General features: G+C 31.5%; 1 pseudogene; it reads left to right on the forward strand.

Annotated features, from left to right (window-relative positions):
• The first annotated feature begins 20,150 nt into the window (after positions 1 to 20,150).
• On the forward strand, positions 20,151 to 20,277 carry LOC143411917 (small nucleolar RNA SNORA72; annotated as a pseudogene).
• Positions 20,278 to 20,675: the final 398 nt, after the last annotated feature.

Genomic DNA, 20,675 nt, shown 5'->3' on the forward strand with positions numbered 1-20,675 from the left:
TGCATGACTTCTATAGATTTTATTTTGCATTTGTATCATTATCTTTGAGATTAAAGAGAATATTATATTGTAAACAATACAGCTTAAGCTGATAAATTATATTCAATGAGATGCAAAAGCTCTACATTTTAATTATCTTTCCCTGCCACACACTGTATTTGCAGGTGCCACAATTTACATCTGTTTATATTGTGTTTTCAATATAACATAGTTGTTTATAAAGTTTTTCTTTTTTAACTTTTAACTGAAAGTTATTTACCTACCACCATCATAATAGTACAATCTTCTGTATTTGTCTATATACTGGATTTCACCACTGAGGTTTACATTTTCTTTTGTTATCACGTTGCTCTTAGAACACATTTATTTTAACTGGAAGGACATTATTTAAAACTTGTGTTGTAGCAGATCTTCTCTACCACTACTCCATATTTGGGGGGTGGGGGTAATGACACCTCCTCATCAGAGCCAAATGGGCTGAAATCTAATTTTCCACTGCCGTTCTTCACCCCCCAGAGTTGGGATTGGAGGTGCTCTTTGTTAAGGTTGGGTTGGTGGATGGACAGATTCTTGGGCTGGTTTGCTTCTCCAGGGTCCTCTCTAAGACTTTGTTAATAATGCCCCATCAGAAAGAAAGAAGTCACCATTTTACTGCTTAGCAGTTTTGTATTCTGTGTTTTCCCTAGGCTTCCTCTGAAACCACCAGTTGTGGGAAGAAATAGATACCTCCTTACTGCTAGGTGGGAATAGAGACCTAGTAGTAGATTTGGCTTCCTGTCTGTTCTCTGGTGATCCCACAGAGTGAGTACAGTGCCCCCAGCTGGAATGAAATGTCCAGCCAGGTCCATTTTTTGATAATGCTTGGCAAAAATTTGGAGGAATCCCTATGGCCTAATGAGTGAAAGACTAATCTCTCCATTTGACCTTTTTGGGAGACTCATGGTGGGTCAACAATTCTTTGCTATTTTTCTCAAGTACAGCAGTTATTTTTTGCCTTGCTAGGCTACTCTTTTTCAGGTCATTTGATTAGAGAGACTATTTCCTTAGAGATTTGATCTTTTTATTCTTTTCTACACTCATTCACATTTCTGGTTTGGCAACCTCACTAGCATCCATGATATATCTGGGGCAAAAAGAAAACCTAGAAAAATCACCACTATCCTCAGTCCTGAGACCCATACAGGCTCCACCCTTTTCTTTCTACTTTCTAGAGTCTTATGGCATATATTTTAATACCCAGGGCATTTAAGTTCTCAAAACTCTTTATAAAAATAAAGATATAAAGGCATAAAAATAAAAGTTAGTTAGAAAATTATCAAAATACAGGTATAGGGATTTTTCTAAGGAGATCATATAGATGGTAAATGATGGAAAGAATTTTTAAAATCACTAGTTATTATAGTCACACAAATTAAGACCTAAAAGAGATACCACTACACATTTATTATAACATCTGAAATTCAAAATAGTGACCATACCCCAAACTGGCAAAGATATATAGAGAATGGAGTTCTTATGCATTGCTAGTAGGAATGTAAAATATATGGTCACTTTGGATAATAGTTTTCTTGTTTCTTAAAAATAAACACACAAGTAAAAGTAAGCATTTACTTACCATATGATCCAGCAACCACATTTTAGATATGTATTCCTGAGAAATGAAAGCACATAAATAGATAGTTATAGCAGCTCTAGTTTTATTGTTGGTGGTGGAGTTGTTTGGTATCAGGACTTGAACTCTGAGGTACTCACTGAGCCACATCTCCAACCCTATTTTGTATTTTATTTAGAGATAGAGTCTCACTGAGTTGCTTAGTTACTCACTGTTGCTGAGACTGGCTTTGAACTCGTGATCCTCCTGCCTCAGCCTCCCTAGCTGCTGGGATTACAGGCATGTGCCAATGTACCAGGCTCAGCTCTATTTTTAATATATAAAATATAGAAATAATAAATATATACCTTAATAGGTGAATGATTAATCAACCTATGGTATATGGATGTAATGAAATACTCCTCAGAAATAAAAAGAAATAAACTATTTGGCACAAGCAACAACTTGAATGGATTACAAGAGGCTATTACTCTGAGTGATGAAGAATATTTGAAAAGGTGACATATTTTTTGCTTCTATTCATATAAAATTCTCCAAAGGACAAATTATAGAGCTATATAGATAAAGAACATGGAACATGATAGTAGAAGTCAGGATTTAAGGATGGTGTACTTGTTTCTTAGAAATGCTTTAATAAAGTGCAACATGACAAGTGGTTTAAAATAATACAGATGTATTCTTTTAGAATACTGGAGGTTATATTTCTGGGAAAGTAATGTTGGGATCTCCTGAAGAATCTCAGAATGTGTTCCGTGCCTCTCTTAGCTAGTGCTGACTGTGGACAGCCATTGACTTTCCTAGCTCATTGTTGTGTGACTCCATTCCTGCTTGTGTTAGCCAGTTTTTCATCACTGTGACCATAATAGCCATTAAGAACAACTCACAAGTAGAAAATTTTCTTTTAGTTTCATAGTTTGAGAGGTTATTCTGATAGTTGGTCAATTCCATTGGTCTTGGCTTGAAGTAAGGCAGAACACGATGGTCAAAGGAGACAGCAGAGAGAAGATGTTCAACTCATGAAACCAGGAAAGTGGTTGGGCATAGAGGCAAAAGCAGGGAGGGAGGGAAAGAGAAGAGAAGAGAAGAGAAGAGAAGAATAGAGAAGAGAAGAGAAGAGAAGAGAAGGGCTAAGGTTAAAATATAATTTCCCAGAGGATGCTCTCAGTGACCAATCTCCTCCAGTCACACCCCATCTGCCTACAGTTACCACCCAGTTATCCATTCAAGTTATCAATTCATTAAAATAATTAATTCACTAAAGAGTCTACAGCTCTCATGATCAGGTCATTTAACCTGTGAATATTCCTGCTTTAGTGCAAGAACTTTTGGGTGGATGTTTCATACCAAAACCACAAGACCATCTCCATTTCAATATTGTCTTTTTCTTTATGATTTTGTGTATCCTTCCACTTTTCATAAGGATATTAATCATCGGACTGAGTTTCCACCCTAAATATAAGATGATTTCATCTCAACATTTTTAATCAGTTATATTCATGACGATCCTATATGCATTTGGGTCACATTGTATAATTGTGTCTAGGAATGAATTTTCAAAGGATGCTATTCAACTCACTACCATGGTGAAGTGATATAAAATAATGGGGAAGCAATAAGAGATCCTCATGATGTTGATATAGTTCTGTGTCTTATTTATAGTGATGGATACATGAATGTACACATTTGATAAAAGGGCATAACATTATAAATAAACAATTTTCTAGTCAATGTTCAATTATCATTATAGAGGAATCAATAATCAGGGAAAACAGGGTAAAAGGTATATGGGGCCCCTCTGTATCACTTTTTAACTTTTATGAATCTATTATTGATTCAAAATAAATATTTAATTTTCTTACAGATCACAATCTTTATATTAACTATATGCATATGGGTATACATATTAGGTAATATATACTTAACTAATATGTGCTGATTTTATATAATTATATATAACACACACACACAAACATATAATCCTCATTCTCTGTATCTGGTATAATACAAGAATTATTTCTGCCTATTCAAGAAATGGGGGAAAACCATTGATAATTGCTAAAGTGCACCATGAATCATGTGTCCAGTATGACAGTAAACTTCTCATATTTTCAAAGAGTTTATACATATTCTCAGAATGTGTAAAAATGAGATACAGCAATTGTCTTACTTACTGTTCCTTAATTGAAGATCAGGCCTAGAGTGTCGTTTTCTATAAAATGAAGATAATGTTAAGCCCAAATTAATTTTAAACTCTCAGATTGCATCTTATAAAGCCCAAACTACTTTCTACCCTCAAACTAATTTGTGTATATTGAAGAGGTTTAATTGAAAACAGGATGAGAGAAGCTGAAAGACTTTTAAAAACATATTTTCCCTGAAGTTAAAAGGTAGCATTCATTCCCTGTATTTTCATGAAACTTTCTCAAAATGGGTAAAATACTATGTTTTTCAGGAAAAATTGCTAGTTTTGAAATTTACACCTACACACAAACACACAAATACACATATAAGCAAACACAGACACAGAAACACAGTGCTAAGTAAGTTTTTTTTTAATGATTTAAATATACTATTATCAAAAATTATTGTTAAAAGATTTTTCCACTGAAACTTCTTTTTCAAGTACTCAAATGTATATGAAGTTTTCTCCTTGCTTTAAATCCATGTGATGACTACATTTAGGTCACTTACTTTCAGGTGTCTGTTATATTAAAAATGGGATTCTTTTTCAGTCCACCCTCAAATTTAAATCAAAGTATTTCACCAAGGTGAAGTTAGACCTGATTAGAATTGACATTTCTTTGCAGAGAAAACCTGCATAGGTAAAATAAAAGTGTCATAAGGGAAATAAATCTATAATATAACAGAAGTGCAAAGAAAGAAAAAAGAATCATAACTCAAGTTACAGAAAATTTGTGAAAAGAAAAATGCTATTTTATAAATAGATTTCAATTTAAATTTTGTATTTTCAAGGAGAAATGAGTCATGACTGATAATTTAGAGCTCTCATTTTTAATCTCAGTGACCACAGGCTTACAATGAGTTTTTAAATTATGTTTTACCACTTAGTATCATAGCATAAATATTAATATCAAGAATTGAATCCTGCATTTATCTAGTATCTTCAATGTTAATATATCAAAAGATACAGATTAAATTGCCTCACCTCTATTGTACAACACACTAGAAATTAAAAACCAGGTACAGTACACTGCAAACTTATCTCATATGTAAAGCAAAATGAATGATTTATTTTTCAAAATCAAATCAAGTTGAAGTGACCAAGACAAAATAATTAAATGAGGGAAAGAGTTAAATATTTGCTATAAATAAATGTTAAGCCAAATATGAGAACCATTGTGTTAGACAAATCATTTAGAATTTTTAGGATGCTATTCAGGATTTAAATGTGCTTTAGTACCTTTGTTATGCAAAGTTACCAGTGCAACATGTGATGCTGAAGATAAATGGTGATTAGTTAAGAGTGAGATCTTGAAGACTAGGTCTTATGAATTACTTTTAATACAAAAATTTAAAGTAACAAGGAAGATCCATCCCTCCAGTCCACCCCAAAAATTGTTTTTAAGATTTCTGTGCGTCTTGATTTTCAGAATTTAAATTAATATTTTGGATTCTGTTATTCCATTATGTCATTTCACACAATTGTTCATTTCCATTTCTACTTTCTTTCAAATTTTATCCCAAGGAACTAACTGACCAGCAAAAGAGAAGAGTAATTAAATAAATGTCAAATAAATTATTGCACTACAATGCATAAACATAACACTGCTATAACATGTATGCATTGTAGTGCAATTACTTATTTAAAAGTTGATCCCCTTTGTTTATTTAAATGTTGGTCAGTTAGCTCCTTGAAGATAAATACTGTACATTATTCATATCCATTATCCCATGCACCTAGTACTATGTCTAGTTCCTTTCAACAGTTTTCGTTTTTGTTTTTGGTCTTGTACTATCTTCTCAAAGTTGTTTTCGTAGAAAAATCCTTAGTAGGCAGAGCTCTTTTCTCCTGAATATAATATCATCATCCCAGATAAATAATATATTTGTTTGAAGTCTATTATAAAATGTTTGGATCCCAGAGTTTCTCAGCTACAATTCAAACTCATAACATGTGTAGTATCTACCTGAAGTACTACATATTGTCCCCATTGTACTTATGAAGAAAAATAAATGATACTGATATAAAGTTCAAATAGTGCTACGAGTAATAAAATCCCTTTATCTCTTACCTAGGAATCACAGGTCTCTTCTTTCAGCATCCATTAAGTTATACCAAGTTAATTTATTAGCATTCAAATAAGATAAAGTTAGACACTGCACATTTTTTACATTAATTATTTCATAGATGCATGTTAAGTGTATTTTGTTGAATTATGAATGGCAGAAGTAAAAACCTCTTCAATCATCTACTCAATGCTTCTTATCATCCATTTATACATGAGCAATCTGAGGATCAGAGAAATTGTCTTAATCTCTGAGGTAATAATTAAAGCTTATATATTTTGAAAATCTCTAATGATCCATGTGTAATTATACTTTTTAATTTTTAAATTTAAAAATACTTAATGAATCTTCTGTTCATGCAGAAAATGACTGTAAAAGCATTACTGCCACATGATGTCAGTGGTAAGATTTATCAGTTGCATGTATAATAACATTGACTCATTGATGTTCTTTTTAAATTATTTAGAATATTAACAAAGAACAAAGATGTGTGTGTGTGTGTGTGTGTGTATGTGTGTGTGCGTATGTATATATAATCATGATGAGATAAGACCATATTATGTTATCATATGATATATAAACAAAAGTTCTTTAGCAGTTTAAAATTTCCAAATGATACAGGGTAAGATAAAAGTTTTCCGCGTTGAACCTCTAGATGTATATTATACAACATAGTAAATCAAAATATTGATTTCAATTTTACTGATTCTTAAATTAGTTCATATTTAATTGTAATTTTTTGCATGGTACTGGGGAAATTATTACAATTTTTCAAACCTAGGAGCTCACATATATTAGGTAATGACTCTACCACTGAACTATATATAATGTAGTCTCAATTACTCAGATTTTTAAAATATGTATGAACATAAAGAATCTATAATTACATTATTTTAAATGTAATAACACTGTATTATAAAATTTTGAATTAACATGGAAGTTCACAAGAAAGATTTCTTTATAAAATTATTATTTAATTTGAAAATAATATTAATAGATTTGATCATTTACATGACTGTTTCCTAAATAAAAAAGAATTCAAAAAATCTTAAAACCAAAAGAATATTTCCAAGGAAATCTCTACATATACATTGACTTACATTTTAGAAATTCTGCTCAATTTATGACAGAACAGATAGTTTACTGAAGCCAACATCTTTGCATTGTGTAATTTTTGATGTTATTTTTACTATTTAGCAAGAGAATAGTTAAAAAAAATTTTCTCTTGTCTATTAAATGTTGATAAAGTGAAACACTTTCAGAATCTTAAGTAACCTAGTTTTAAGGAATAGCAAATAATATAGTATTTGTGATTAAAATGTTTCAGGTTCTTCTGAAAAAAGAGCAAAAATATGTTCATCTTATTATTATTGACCCTGTATTACAATATACATGAAAGCAGATATGTGAAAAATCAATATTCAACTAAATTTGCATAATCTCTTTATTTTCTCATCAAAAATTATAACTTAAACATATAACTTAAACAATATTCTCACTATTCTCAAACATTTAGTTCTTCAAAAGATAAAAGTCATCTTTGGTGATGTAATCTCACATCCCAGTAATAAGTGCAATTTTCCTTTGGTGTATTTATCCAATGATGTTTACCCCAACACACATTTCCTATGACACAGCCATTTATATTCACATCTCTTTCCGCATACCTTGGCTGTGCTTCTTACTTTTGGTTACTGCATTGATAGGATGGCTGACTAAAGTAAAACATTCCTAAAAATGATTCTTAGTATACATAATATGTATAAGAGCATATTTTGAAAACCTACATATTTTAAATTTACTTTACATTTTGGAATTTAAACAGTGATTTCTATTAACATGATTTACACCAACACTGATGATGCTTCTCAACAGCAGAGCCAGAAAAAATTGATATTTTCCTGACAAATGTTTAATTGGAGGATTTATTTTCCTTAAAATGTAGTTAACATTTAATCACCATGCTGAAATGCCATTGACTTTCATACAATGTAAATCTTAATAACTGAACCTTGTCAAGAAGACTGGATTGATATGATGTCATGCAGAAGATTATTCTGATGTATGATATATTAAATGAAATCTGGTTTTCTTAAGGAGATATATAGCTAGATATATAGGTAGAAATGAGATTAATAAGAAAAAAAGTACCTCTTCTGAGTAATAACATGTCAGCAACCAAAATCTTATAATTTTTTCTGTGACTCAAAATCTGTTGATTGTCTTTCATTGATGGTTGAAACCCCAATAGAACTCATGGAAATCGCTAGGAACAGAGGTGCATACCTGTAATCCCAGAGACTCCAGAGGCTGAGGCAGGAGTATCACAAGTTTGACGCCAGCCTCAGCAACTTGGTGAGTCCCTAAGCAACTATATGAGACCCTGTCTCAAAATATAAAATAAAAATGGCTGGGGGTGTGGCTCAATGATAAAGACCCACTGGGCACAATTCCTGCTAATAAAAAGAATAGAAAAAAAAAGAACATATGAAAATAATATTTACTATCCCCCAAGTCCTAAGAGGTGAGTGAAGAAATCATCTGAATGGCCAGAGGGGCTCATTTGTACCCCCATTTAGAGAGATATGCAGAGCTTACTCAGAATTAGCCCAAGAAAGTAAGCAGAGGACAACAGTGTATTCTCCAACAGGCCCATTCTAACTCACCAGACCACTTTATGAACCAGGAAACTTCCATTGTCACATGAATATGTGACATAGATTTCCTGTTATAATCTTCCTCCACACTCTTTCGATAACTATATAAAAGATAATGGGGATGGGGTCTTCTTTACTGAACTTTAATCATGATACCTATGGATTTTTTTGGGGGGCAGTGCAAATATAGGAGAATAAAATTCCCTACATGTGCACTGTACACTTGTCTGTTTTTAGCTAATAAAATTCTTTCTTATTTGTAACACACACGCATACACAAATACACACAGGATGATAACAAATATTAAATGATATGTCAGAAGAACCAGAACAGTATCATATACATATATTACACTTCTAGTTTTTTATCTAACTTTTTCATAGCTACTGGTGGGAAAAGACACACAGTTGCTGTTTATCTCATCTTCTATATTCTAGAGATGTCCAAGGAGAAACCATAATGTCAAATATCCTTATAAACAGACTAACCAGACCTTCACTTAGTATTTGTTAATGGGAACATCATCGTTGAAATTGTTTTAGTGGAATGTGTTCAGTTTGCTTATGGTAAATAAATGGGAATATATTTATATAATTGGTATGACCAACTGAAAAATATCAGAATATATTCTACATTTGCATAAGTATAAAATAGAGATGTTTAATGAGTTAAAGAACTCTCCTTGTGTAGGTTATATTCTATGTGTATTCTTTAAAGTCCTCACACTTTAAATCTAAGCCAAGACTTACATTAGTGCTCCAAAGAAGGAGGCTGACCTTCCCAGACTTCTGCATGCTTTCACTGTGATTCACAATTTGGTATATTCTTTTAATTTTTAGCAAAGTGTGACACTGGAAAAAAAATCTCACTTTCATGAAAAAGATTTTAAAATATAATCCTTGCAGTATTTCATACATATTTTGAAAGAGATCTTCTTTCTTTTGTTCAGAGAAATGATTAATGTTTGTATTCAAGCCATTGTGGTACATAAATGGGAAGACATTTGTTATATGATAATAATATATAGCAGAATGGCAACTGCTTGCTAGTGTGACCTTAGGTATCTTTAAAATCTTTCAACTTTCTAAAAAAAGTTATCTTCCATTTACTGAACCCTTACAGAGTCTTGACATAAACCATCATTTGTCAACATATTTCATTCATTTATTATAACAAAAACCACAGTCATGCATTACTATCTTCTTTTGATGGGTGAGAAAACTGAGGCTCAGAGAGGCTAACAAACTATTATTTGGAAGTACCATTGTTAACAAATGAGAGTTCCTCTAAGCTTTCTTTCCCAAATACTTTTGCCCAGGGTAACTCAAAATGTTTAAAAACAATGTTTGTATTTCATAAACACATTGAGATATTTTAGCATATTTAGATAAAAAGTATACAAAATTATATATTACTCCTTTAAATGTAGAGTGCTAGGTGATTTGTTTTGTAGTTCTGGGTATCAAACTCAGGCTTCATGCCTTTTAGGTAAGCACTCTACTAGTGAGCAAGCAACACCTGGCTCCAGATTTTGTTAATTTTAATGCTGTAACTGGAACACAAATGTTTCAAAAAAAATTCATATGGAAGGACTTTGGTAAAAGCAGCAGGGATTTTTCAATAGATGAAGCAACAAGGTTCCTGTGTGTATTAGTTCAATTCCCATAAGATGAAAATATTTGATTTGATCTGATTAGAAAACACAAAAACTATGCTTTTTAAATGTTGTCCTCCATGGCCTCATGAAGGGACATTATCTAATATCATGGAAAATTTTCTCATCATTAAAGTATAATTTTTAAAGTAAAAAATCATGATACCTATGAAAACATAAAATTAAAATATCAAGTGTCTTATTCAACTCGTTAATTAATGAAGAACAAGTAAGATATTATAGCAACCTCAAAGAACATGTGAATAAACAGGTATTTATAATGTTGGGATAGGGTTGTTGATTTAGAAATAAAACTGGTTAATGAACAAAAAGGCCATACAATGTAACATTTATGATTATCTGTTTCTCTGGTAAGCAATTATTTGTATTTCTATGAGGATGAAATCTACAAGTCAGGCTGCGGTGCAGCTAAGTGGCAGTTTGGCTTCCTGGAAAGCACAAGGCCCTGGGTTTCATACACACCACCATATAATAAAAGCAAACAAGACGACATTAAATGATAAGTTAATCACACCTCTGCAGAGGTGTAAAATATCTCAGAATATGGGAAAGTCAAGCAGGGCACTGCAATTAAAACACATCTTTAATCTCTGAATTATCATTAGCTGAAAAAAGTAAAGAATAAAAATTTTAAAAATGAAGATATCCTGAAATTCAGATGTGGAGTACCAAAATAAAGACAGACCACAATGTAATATAATACTGTTGAAAATAATAAGTTGGAAAAATTGTTTAAAACTCTTTTTGGAAAGTTGCTCTATGTGCAAACTTTTCTGTATTTAATATAAATCATTAAAATAAATTATGCTAAGAATCTTACAGAATAATTTATTAAACTAAAAATATTTACAGGCAGAAAACCCTACATTTTCTTTAAGAAAAGAGATGAGTAAATGAATACTGAGAAATCCAGACAGTTTTTTTTTTTGGGGGGACAAACAATTTAAAATCATTAAATCATTTCGAAATCTTGGATCCCTCATTGTGTGTAGATTATTATCCTCTGAGTTGTATATCTGTATTTGATCTTCAATGAAATGCACTTATATGTAAGTCACAAGAACTGAAAAGTTTTCAACAATAAATGTAAATGAAAATAGAAAAAAGTTTAAGTGGGAATTATCAAGAATATTATAGTATCAAATCTCAACAAAACACTTTAAGAAAGACCACTTATAAATTTTTGGCTTTGAGATGGTGTGAAGATTATAACACTCAAATTTGCTAGCATATTAAGAATCACTGAAACATTTTCTATCATTTGGGCTAAATCTTTATTGCACCCTTTTCAAATTATTGATGATATTTATTTTCCAAATCTAAATAATCAATCTTCAATATGACAAATATTTCAATATTTAGAGGGAGTATTCATATTATCTTGACTTGCCTTATTTTTTTTTCTTTTTGGTGATTGTACAAAATATCCAGAATCTTTATTTTCTATTCATATGATTACACTAATGTCAAATGTGCTCCTCTTTATCTCACTATTCAAAGAATGATGAAACCACTTCTTAGAAAAGTTGGAGCTTTTAAAATTATAAAGAATATGTTTCCAATTCAATGAAAATTATTAGGCATTAAATAAGATAAGACCATATGATCTTCGATTAAGAGAAAAAAAATGACAACAGAAACAAAATAACAAGTTATATAAATATAGCCATCATTGAAATGTATTGTTAAATAGCTATTATTAATTCATTTTCAATTAGGGAAAATTAATTTTATAAAAGGAAAATATTATCCCCAAATTGGAATATATACGAACACAATCAGATGGGCATTATGGAAATAAAGACATAAATAATATATTAAGTATATTAAAGGACCACAAGAAGATAAAAAAAGAAATTTGGAGAATACAAGACTTAAAAGAAATAGAGAAGAAGGAAAGAACACTTAGAGGATATGAGAAATAGTATATAAAAGTAGTATATAAAAATAGTATATAAAGGGACTGGGGCTGTAGCTCAGTGGGAGAGCAGTGGCCTGGCATGGGTGAGGCACTGGGTTTGATCCTCAGCACAACATTAAAAAAAAGTAAATAAATAAAGTTGTAAAAATATATTTAAAATAGTATATAAAAAAAGTAAAAACAATGTAGGACATTGATTCACTTGCAAATGTGCAAATGACAATAACTCACTTAAATCCTATAGTTACCTAGTTTTGGGTTGTTGTTTGTTTTCATGCTTTTGCTCTAGTTTTGGGTTGTTGTTTGTTTTCATGCTTTTGCTCTTTTTCAGTCCTTCTTATTTCATTCCTTTTCCCATTCCCTGCTCTCAGTATCTTTTCTATTTTTATTATCTGATTTCTCTCTCTCTCTCTCTCTCTCTCTCTCTCTCTCTCTCTCTCTCACTCTCTCTCTCTCTTTTGTATTAGGGCTTGAACTCAGAGGCCTTTAAACACTGGGGCACATCCCCAGCCCTTTTTTGTATTTTTTTTAGAGACAGGGTCTTGCTGAGTTGATAAGTGCCTCACTAAATTGCTGAGCCTGGCTTTGAACTTGCGATCCTCCTGCCTCAGTGTCCAGAGTCACTGGGATTACAGGCGTGTGCAACTGTGCCTGGCTTTACCTAGTTTTGATTACTAGGCATATTTTATTCTAAAGAGATTTGCTTATTTATACATAATGCTTCTCTGATTTCATATTTTATCAACAACTTTGGCCATTTAAAATAGTGACAACAGTTATATTAATTCCCATGACCACACATAAGCTTCCCAGATACTTCTGGGGGTTTTATTTGTTTGTTTGTTTTGCTTTGTTAATTAGAGATAGGGTCTCCCTGAGTTGTGCAGGGCTTCCCTAAATTGATAAGGCTGACTTTGAATGCATGATCCTCCTGTTTCATTCTCCTGAGCCACTGGGAATACAAGCGTGCACCACTCCATCCAGCTAGACACCTTTTGCTCTTATGCAAACAAGATAATTGCTGTCTAAATGCACTGCAATATTTACACGATGCTTATGAACAATAAGTGTTTATAATAAAATATATTGTTTGCTTATATGAAGGACAGTACTGAAAAGAATGTGTTAAACGTATTCCCATTTAGCTTAAACTTGGCTAACCTACAAGGGACAATGGGACACTATGAATGATATTGGAAATGTAGTAACAAAGCACAAAATACAATCTCTCACATTTTAATATAAAACAGATTTTACACTTGCTTTGCATAGCTCATAATTTTATTTTATTCAAATCTTCCATATAGATTTAGTAACAAAAATATTTCCAGAATTAGTAGATCCTGCATGCATGTATATATCTAATAATAGGTACATTACATGCCAAGAAGTTATTGTTATTAATTCTTTTCTCAGATACCAAGCAAATTGTGGGTACAATTTTTATGGTATAATGTACTTTATTTTACTTAAGTTTGGTTTTTGTTCATAATATTCATGTGTTTCAGATACTTTTGTCATACAATATATCTATTCAAAAAAGACACCAAAGGTAATTAAACTATAAAGTTATTTCATATCTACTGTGTGCTAGGTACTGTTGCCTTTATATTGATTTTTAATCTTTGAAAAAGCATTATATCAGTATCTCCTAACACCTATTTAAAGTTCATTGAAGTGTAAGGGCAATAGCTAATTAGAAAATAAAATAAATCCTCAGAATTTCAATCAACTCCAAGAATAAAATTATGTTTTTCATGTGGATTTAAAAGCTTTTACCCCTAAGATTTTGTTATTATTATGAGGTACTTGGTTTTTTTACACATACCACAATGAGTGGTCTTGTCAGTATTTATTAAGGTGTGTTGAGTTATACTCCAGAACTATACATCCAGCGCACACAAATGTCTAAAAACATATTCCATGCTGCTAGAAGAAAGAAAACTCAATCTTAAGAAAAATATGGGAATTCAAAACAAGAAAGATACTTCTTTAAACCTTTTTCAAAAATATAGAATAATTTACATTATATATAATTTAAACAAAAGAACAAAATAGAGCATTTTACTAACCAACTTGCATCTTTAACTGGTATTAATAATTCTTGATGTAATTATGCATTGCGGATGCACACAACAGTGGCCCAGAATCTTGAGAACATGATTTCTAATCTTGAAATTTGAGCTACCAGCCAACTTGGAACACTACCTTATATAAGAATTTAAAATCCATGGACATAATTTTTCTCATGTATCATGTAAGATGATATCTAATAATTGGTATTACCTCTACTAACAATTTTAATTGCATTCCAATTATTTCAGGTTTAGAGTTATTTATATAATTATTTTAGGGTTAAACATAAGAGCAAATTTTATCATCTTAAGCACTTATTTATTGTATTATAAATGTGCACTTATTGTTAAATTAAGCATTAAATATGTTAGACATTAAATGTGAAGACCTTGGTCAATGCATAAGATAAAGCTTCAAAGGGATATATTTCTGGATCATAATCCTGGGGACTCTCAGTACTCTTTATTATTTGTATTATATTAAGTCCAAGATTCTCTCATGAGATTTAATTCATTCCTGATTTCTGATAAAAGTGCCTTTGGAAAGAATAAATTATTTTATCTTATTTCCACAAATCAGCAAGTGTGTGAAGGGCTGATGAATTAGAGTCAAGCAACAATGCTTTGCATTCCATTATAAACCAACCCTCTGGGTCTTCTTTCATTCTATTTAGGTTTTCTTGTTTAACTAGATATTATGTGCAGGCCTCAGTATGGTTATTTAAAGATAAATTAGTTTTTTGAAGCACTTACTAGTGAGTAACCCTACTTGCACTCTTGTTTCAAAGAGAGTATATTAAATATTTATAATCAGAGTAAACAAAAACTACTGCACCATGATTATGATTCTCTTAAAATAAATTTTATCACATAAGTGTACTAAGCCATCTGTCAGCACTTAAAGATATATTTTTATTTCCAAATTAAAGACAAAATTGTCAACATATTAACATTTTAATATATTATTTTATTCCAGGTACAATTTTTTTCTCATTCTGTAGCTAGTATATACTTATGTAGGTAGCTAGTATGGATTTAAGATATAAAATATTAATATCACATTTTGCCTTTCCCTGTGGGTTATGCTCACTCCTAAACTAAGTAGAAGCCATATGTGGATTGTTTAGTGTCTTTTGGAGGTCATTATAAAGTTGCCTTTCCTCTCAAGTGGAAGAAGAATGGCCTTAAGCAGAACTATTCTTCAGCTCAGCTCAAGACTTCAGGGTGTGATAGGCAGGTAGAACTGCGTGCAGCAGCTCGTCTGTGCCTTCTGTTGTCTACTTTGACAGCAGCAGCAAGTTTGTTAATTTTAGAATTTCTGGTGAGTTTTCTTCCATATACCCATAAATTTTAAATATAGAGGTCCAAGACTCCTTAGAATACACAGTGCTGCAGAGATCTCAATTTTGCCACTGAGCATCTTCCTTCACAACTCTGACACCAGCACGCTCAAATTTCCAAGTGGGCTGAAGGGAAATCATTTCCTGTTGGATACACCTAGAAAACTTGGGGTGAATAGACAAATTTGTGTGACTAAGCATTCTTCTCTGTCTTCTCTAACTGTAATTACTAATTGTAAAAGTTCATTCATTCTAACTTGGAGAAAAAATAAAATTTAAAAAGGTTGAAAAGTGTACAAGTCTCTAAATTGCATCATAGAAAAGTCACTTCAGGATTTTGACCTTTATTTTTAAAAAATAAACTATTTCATTTTACCCAATGTACATATTATGAAATCTATTTCTTGTTTAGATCATGCAAACAAACTTAATCATCCTTTTTGGCTGAGGAGTTTTTTTCCTTATAGGCTTGATTCCTTTGTCATTATTGTCTGTGTGTATAGTCCTACTTCTTTACCAGCTTCTGGTCTTCTAAATTAACTTCACCACTGAAAATCTTTTATTACTGGTTTTCTTATAAGTTTCCTGATTCTTAAATGACTACCTAACTTTAATTCTAGAATAGTCTTGACAAACTTCTGGAAAGTAATTGATGGTCTCCTTATACATTCAAGTACTGGTGCTGTTTAGATGAACCATTACTCTATACTCCACAATAATGCAAACTTCTCATTGTACTGTCATGTGTAGCTAATAAAAAAATTAATGCAAACTTCTGGGGCTCTTACATGTTTTAGCTAGGTCCTATGTTTGTCCTGTGTATTTGTACTCTACCTAATTTCACAGTTTGTTTTTCTAACTAGTCTTGGATTGACAGTTATTATATGACGTTTCTGCAACCAGTGTGGCCAAATTAGCAGGTTCCAGTGAGGGAAGAGAGGGGATTAGAAAAATAAAGACTCCCACACTCAGATTTTGAAGATAACAGCTGGAATCTGATGGAATGCTCCTCTTTGATGAAGAAGCAGGTCTAAAGAATCTTGCCAACAATATTTTTATATGTCACATTAATCAGATAAAAGATTATGCAAGCATTATTTTTTGTATTCATGAAGGTTACAGAGTTAGCAACATTAAGTAGCTTGTTCTGCAGTTACATTCTACAGTTGCAATGAGCAATGTTAGGAGCTTTGTATTGTTCTCAAGAAGTCCATTGTTTAAATTTACTGTTATGTGGGCAGGTTCAGGAGCAGCAGAGCTGGTGAAACATTGTGATTGTCTAGCAAGAGAGTTTCTTTATTCCTAGGAGCTGTGTACAGAGATCAAGGTCAAGCCTGATAAGACTCTAACACAGAGCTTCATCATGCAGTACATTACCATAGCAACTAGGCATCCTGCACTTTGAACAGAAACTTTCCCAGGCACCAAGCATGTCACAGGCAAAAATCATCAGAGATCCCAATCTCAGACACTGCTCTTCTATTCTCTGTCACCACTCTCCACATGAAGTCATTTGGAAGACTTTCAAGGTCAGCAGCTAAGATGGACTATGTACTTATTTGACTGCATTCATGACCAAGTGAATGTGCAAAAAGGAAACAGTATGGCATTCTGCTTAAGAAGGTAAGCTTTCAAATCAAGTTGCCTAGGTTCTATTCCTGGCTTCCACACTTCCTAGGTATAAATGAGGAGCTGTAAGTGACCTTGGGAATGTTTCCAAATATATGTTCTTCCATAACTTGCAAAATGTCCAACTTGTATCATCTGTAACATGTTAATATCCTTCATTGTAATGAGACTATTTCCTCTTGTGTATCTACAAAAATATGTCTAGAAAACTCTTTTAGAATTTTTATTAAATATTTATTAAAAGGCCATTGGATAGCAAGGTCTTCTTCAGTCCAATATTCCAAATATATTTGGATATTTTTTTCCAAAGATAGGGTCTCACTGTCACCCAGGCTGGTACAGTTGTGGACTTAAGTGAGTCTTCCACTTCAGCCTCCTGAGTAAATAGTACTATAGGTATGTTCCACTATACCCATTCGCAATTTGATCTATGTTAACGATACAGTGTTATCGCCCTCTTTGAGTAATGTTTACATGACCCTCTTGGATCTTAATTATTAAATGTTTGAATAAAGTAATATCAAAGTAGTGGAAAAGTACTATAGGAAGAGTTAAAAGTCCACATTTTTATTGACAGTTCTCAGAATATTACTATCCTAGATGTTTAAATGAAATAATGCATCTAAAAATTTTTCAGAAATTTAATAAGATGTAATTGGTACCTGTCAGAAATTAGGCTAACTTGTTGAACAAAAAGATAAAAATAAAACAAAATTCAAACAACCAGTATGTAAAAGCAAATAACCTCCATAGAGAGGTTTGAATGAGATAGAAACATATCCATAATTCAGGTAATACTGCTGAGCATGAGAGCAGATTGACAGAGTGATTGTCATTCAGGTAATCATGCATGGTTAACAGTGGCTAGCAAAGTCTAAAATTCTAAGGATGCTTAGAATTACCTCTGCTCTAACCACCAAGCAAGACAAAAGATAATGGAAGAGATTCCATAGGAAGATTTGATGGTCCAGACCTGCAGCAGGTGTGTATGACTTTTGCTAATCTTTCTGTTGGCTGTTATATTGTTCTATGGACAAAAATAAGTTTGGTGGAGCCTTAGAAATAATCTCTAGCTTTCAAGCCCATGAGTTCAATTTCTATATAATCTAATCCCATGAACTTTGGAAAGAAATATCTCACAAAATTCAAGAATCAAAGGTAAGATTTAACAAAATAAACTAACATGGTAAAATAACACAGCACAATGTTCTCTATCTCTGGCAATATATTATGACTATAATTACACTAATTTATTAAGAAAAAGTTTAAGTGTGTCCAACATTTGTTGCTATTTCTAATCCCTGCTGACCATTTAAATTATGCAATAACTTCATACAGTTTTTTTAAATTTTTTTTTTACAATTTTTCAACTAAAAATAATGTAGAAGAGGCATTTCAATTTACCAGAAAAAAAATGATGAATTATTTATGCAAAGTTGATATGTGTATAAATGTTTAGTCATTAATAGTTTAGTCACTAAGTCAGACCTGTCACAAATAGGATTTGATATTTTAAATACTTAAGTTTGTAAAAGGAAATAAAACATATCCTAGAATGGAAATTTTATCTTAAAAAAAGCTAAATGTACACAAAATTATTTGTATGAAAAAGTATACCATAATTAACAAAGTAAAATGTAAGTTGATGGAAAAATATCATTTAAACTCTAGCCCAGAAAAAATATTGATATCCTTAATGTAAAAATCTTTGAAGATGTGAAGAAAAAGATTTGAAAATCCCATAAGATAATTATATATAAATAGGCATTCAATGAAAAGCAAATATATTTGATCAGTTCTCATAAAATTATATTATACTATAATAGATAAATACATTGTATGGTAATGTGACACCCTATTCACAGTTATCAATATTTAGTATAATAGGAGCACACATGTTTATTATAATATTTGTTTCTAATACAAACAAACTTGAAACAGTTTAAATAAGAAAATAAGTATGATGTGCATATTCATACCATGGAGTATACTGCAGCCAGAAGACATGGATTAGAGTTTACTAAAATTTTCTCAGAGAGATTGCACTGAGATTTTTTATAATATCCATACCAAAAATTTATTCTCTACCATTTAAACAAATGATTTCAAACTGTGATTAACTGCAGTTAATTATTGCAATAAAACTTAATATAAATAGTCTACATTTTTGAATTTTCATAATCCCAAACATAATCTAAATTATCAAGACTTTAACTGGAAAACACAGATTTTTACTATTTTAATCTTTTTTATTATTTTCTTTAACTCTAAATTTATTTTTTTAATTTGTTCTAATTAATTATACATGACAGTAGAATGCATTTTGACTCATCAGGAAGGATAGCACTGATATATTTTTAACTATGAAAACAGTCATACAGAGAATTGAGTTTAAATTATTTCAGGACTAAGGTATTTTTTTCTATTAATAATATAAAATTGTTCTGTGTGTTGTGCCTACATTTAGATTATAAATACATATTTTAGGCAATTGTTCAGTGAGTATAAATGGGAACATTGTGACAAATATACTTGGTTAAGTTTTTCAGACATATAGTTATGCTGAAATTTGAGTTTAATTGAGAAAAAAATAAGTTTTAATGATATCAGTTTTCTACCACATCCAAAATTTTATTTTTTGTTCATTAGTATAAAAGCTCGCAGCACCACTGACTCTTGGTCTGTTTAAGTAGAAGATTGTCTGTAGGAGAATTGTGTGTGTGTGTGTGTTTGTGTGTTTGTGTGTGTGTGTGTGTGTGTGTGTGTATCTGTGTGTGATTGTTTGTATATGTGTGTCTCTTAAATATTTGGATAGATAAAACCATGTATTAAATTCATATGTTGTAACCTAATCCTCAGTGTGATACTTGGGTTCTAATTTTGTTATGAGGTTATAGATTCCATTAATGGGATTAATGACCTTTGAAAAATAAACACGAGTGATCTCTTTCTCCCTTTTATATGATGATTCAGGTAGAAAGCATTGTCTGTACTGTAATATTTTTGCTATTCTGAGTTAGTAAGATGGGGACAGGCTAAACATTCACTACAAAGACCAGGCAGTGTCCCCAGACCTAATTCTTTCACTGGGTCTAATTTTGTAAATGCTGGTGATAAACCAGGTCTCATTTATTATATGACCATTTTGTGCTGTCATTTAATAGCTACTATTCTAGGTTATCTCATACTGACCTTAAGAAAAATGACAATATATTTTATGTAATAACTTAGAAAGAATTGGTCATGATTTCAGACTCGTCTAAAGAATTTATAACCAAAATAGGAAAAATTTTTTGACAAACTAACTGTTGTTATGAATTGTCTTATAAAATCACTGTTTTGGGGGGGTTTCTTAAGAAAAAAAAAGGAAGCACTGCCTCTGTAATGAAAAATGGAGCCCCCATTGAGAAACCGCTCAGGCTGGCATGATCATTTCAGACCTCCACAATGCATAATAATGAAAAAAATGTGTGTTAATCTAGCCAGTGTGGTAATTTGTTAAGGGACCTCAAAATGA

The sequence above is a fragment of the Callospermophilus lateralis genome, chromosome 12 (assembly GCF_048772815.1).
Source record: "Callospermophilus lateralis isolate mCalLat2 chromosome 12, mCalLat2.hap1, whole genome shotgun sequence".
NCBI lineage: Eukaryota > Metazoa > Chordata > Mammalia > Rodentia > Sciuridae > Callospermophilus > Callospermophilus lateralis.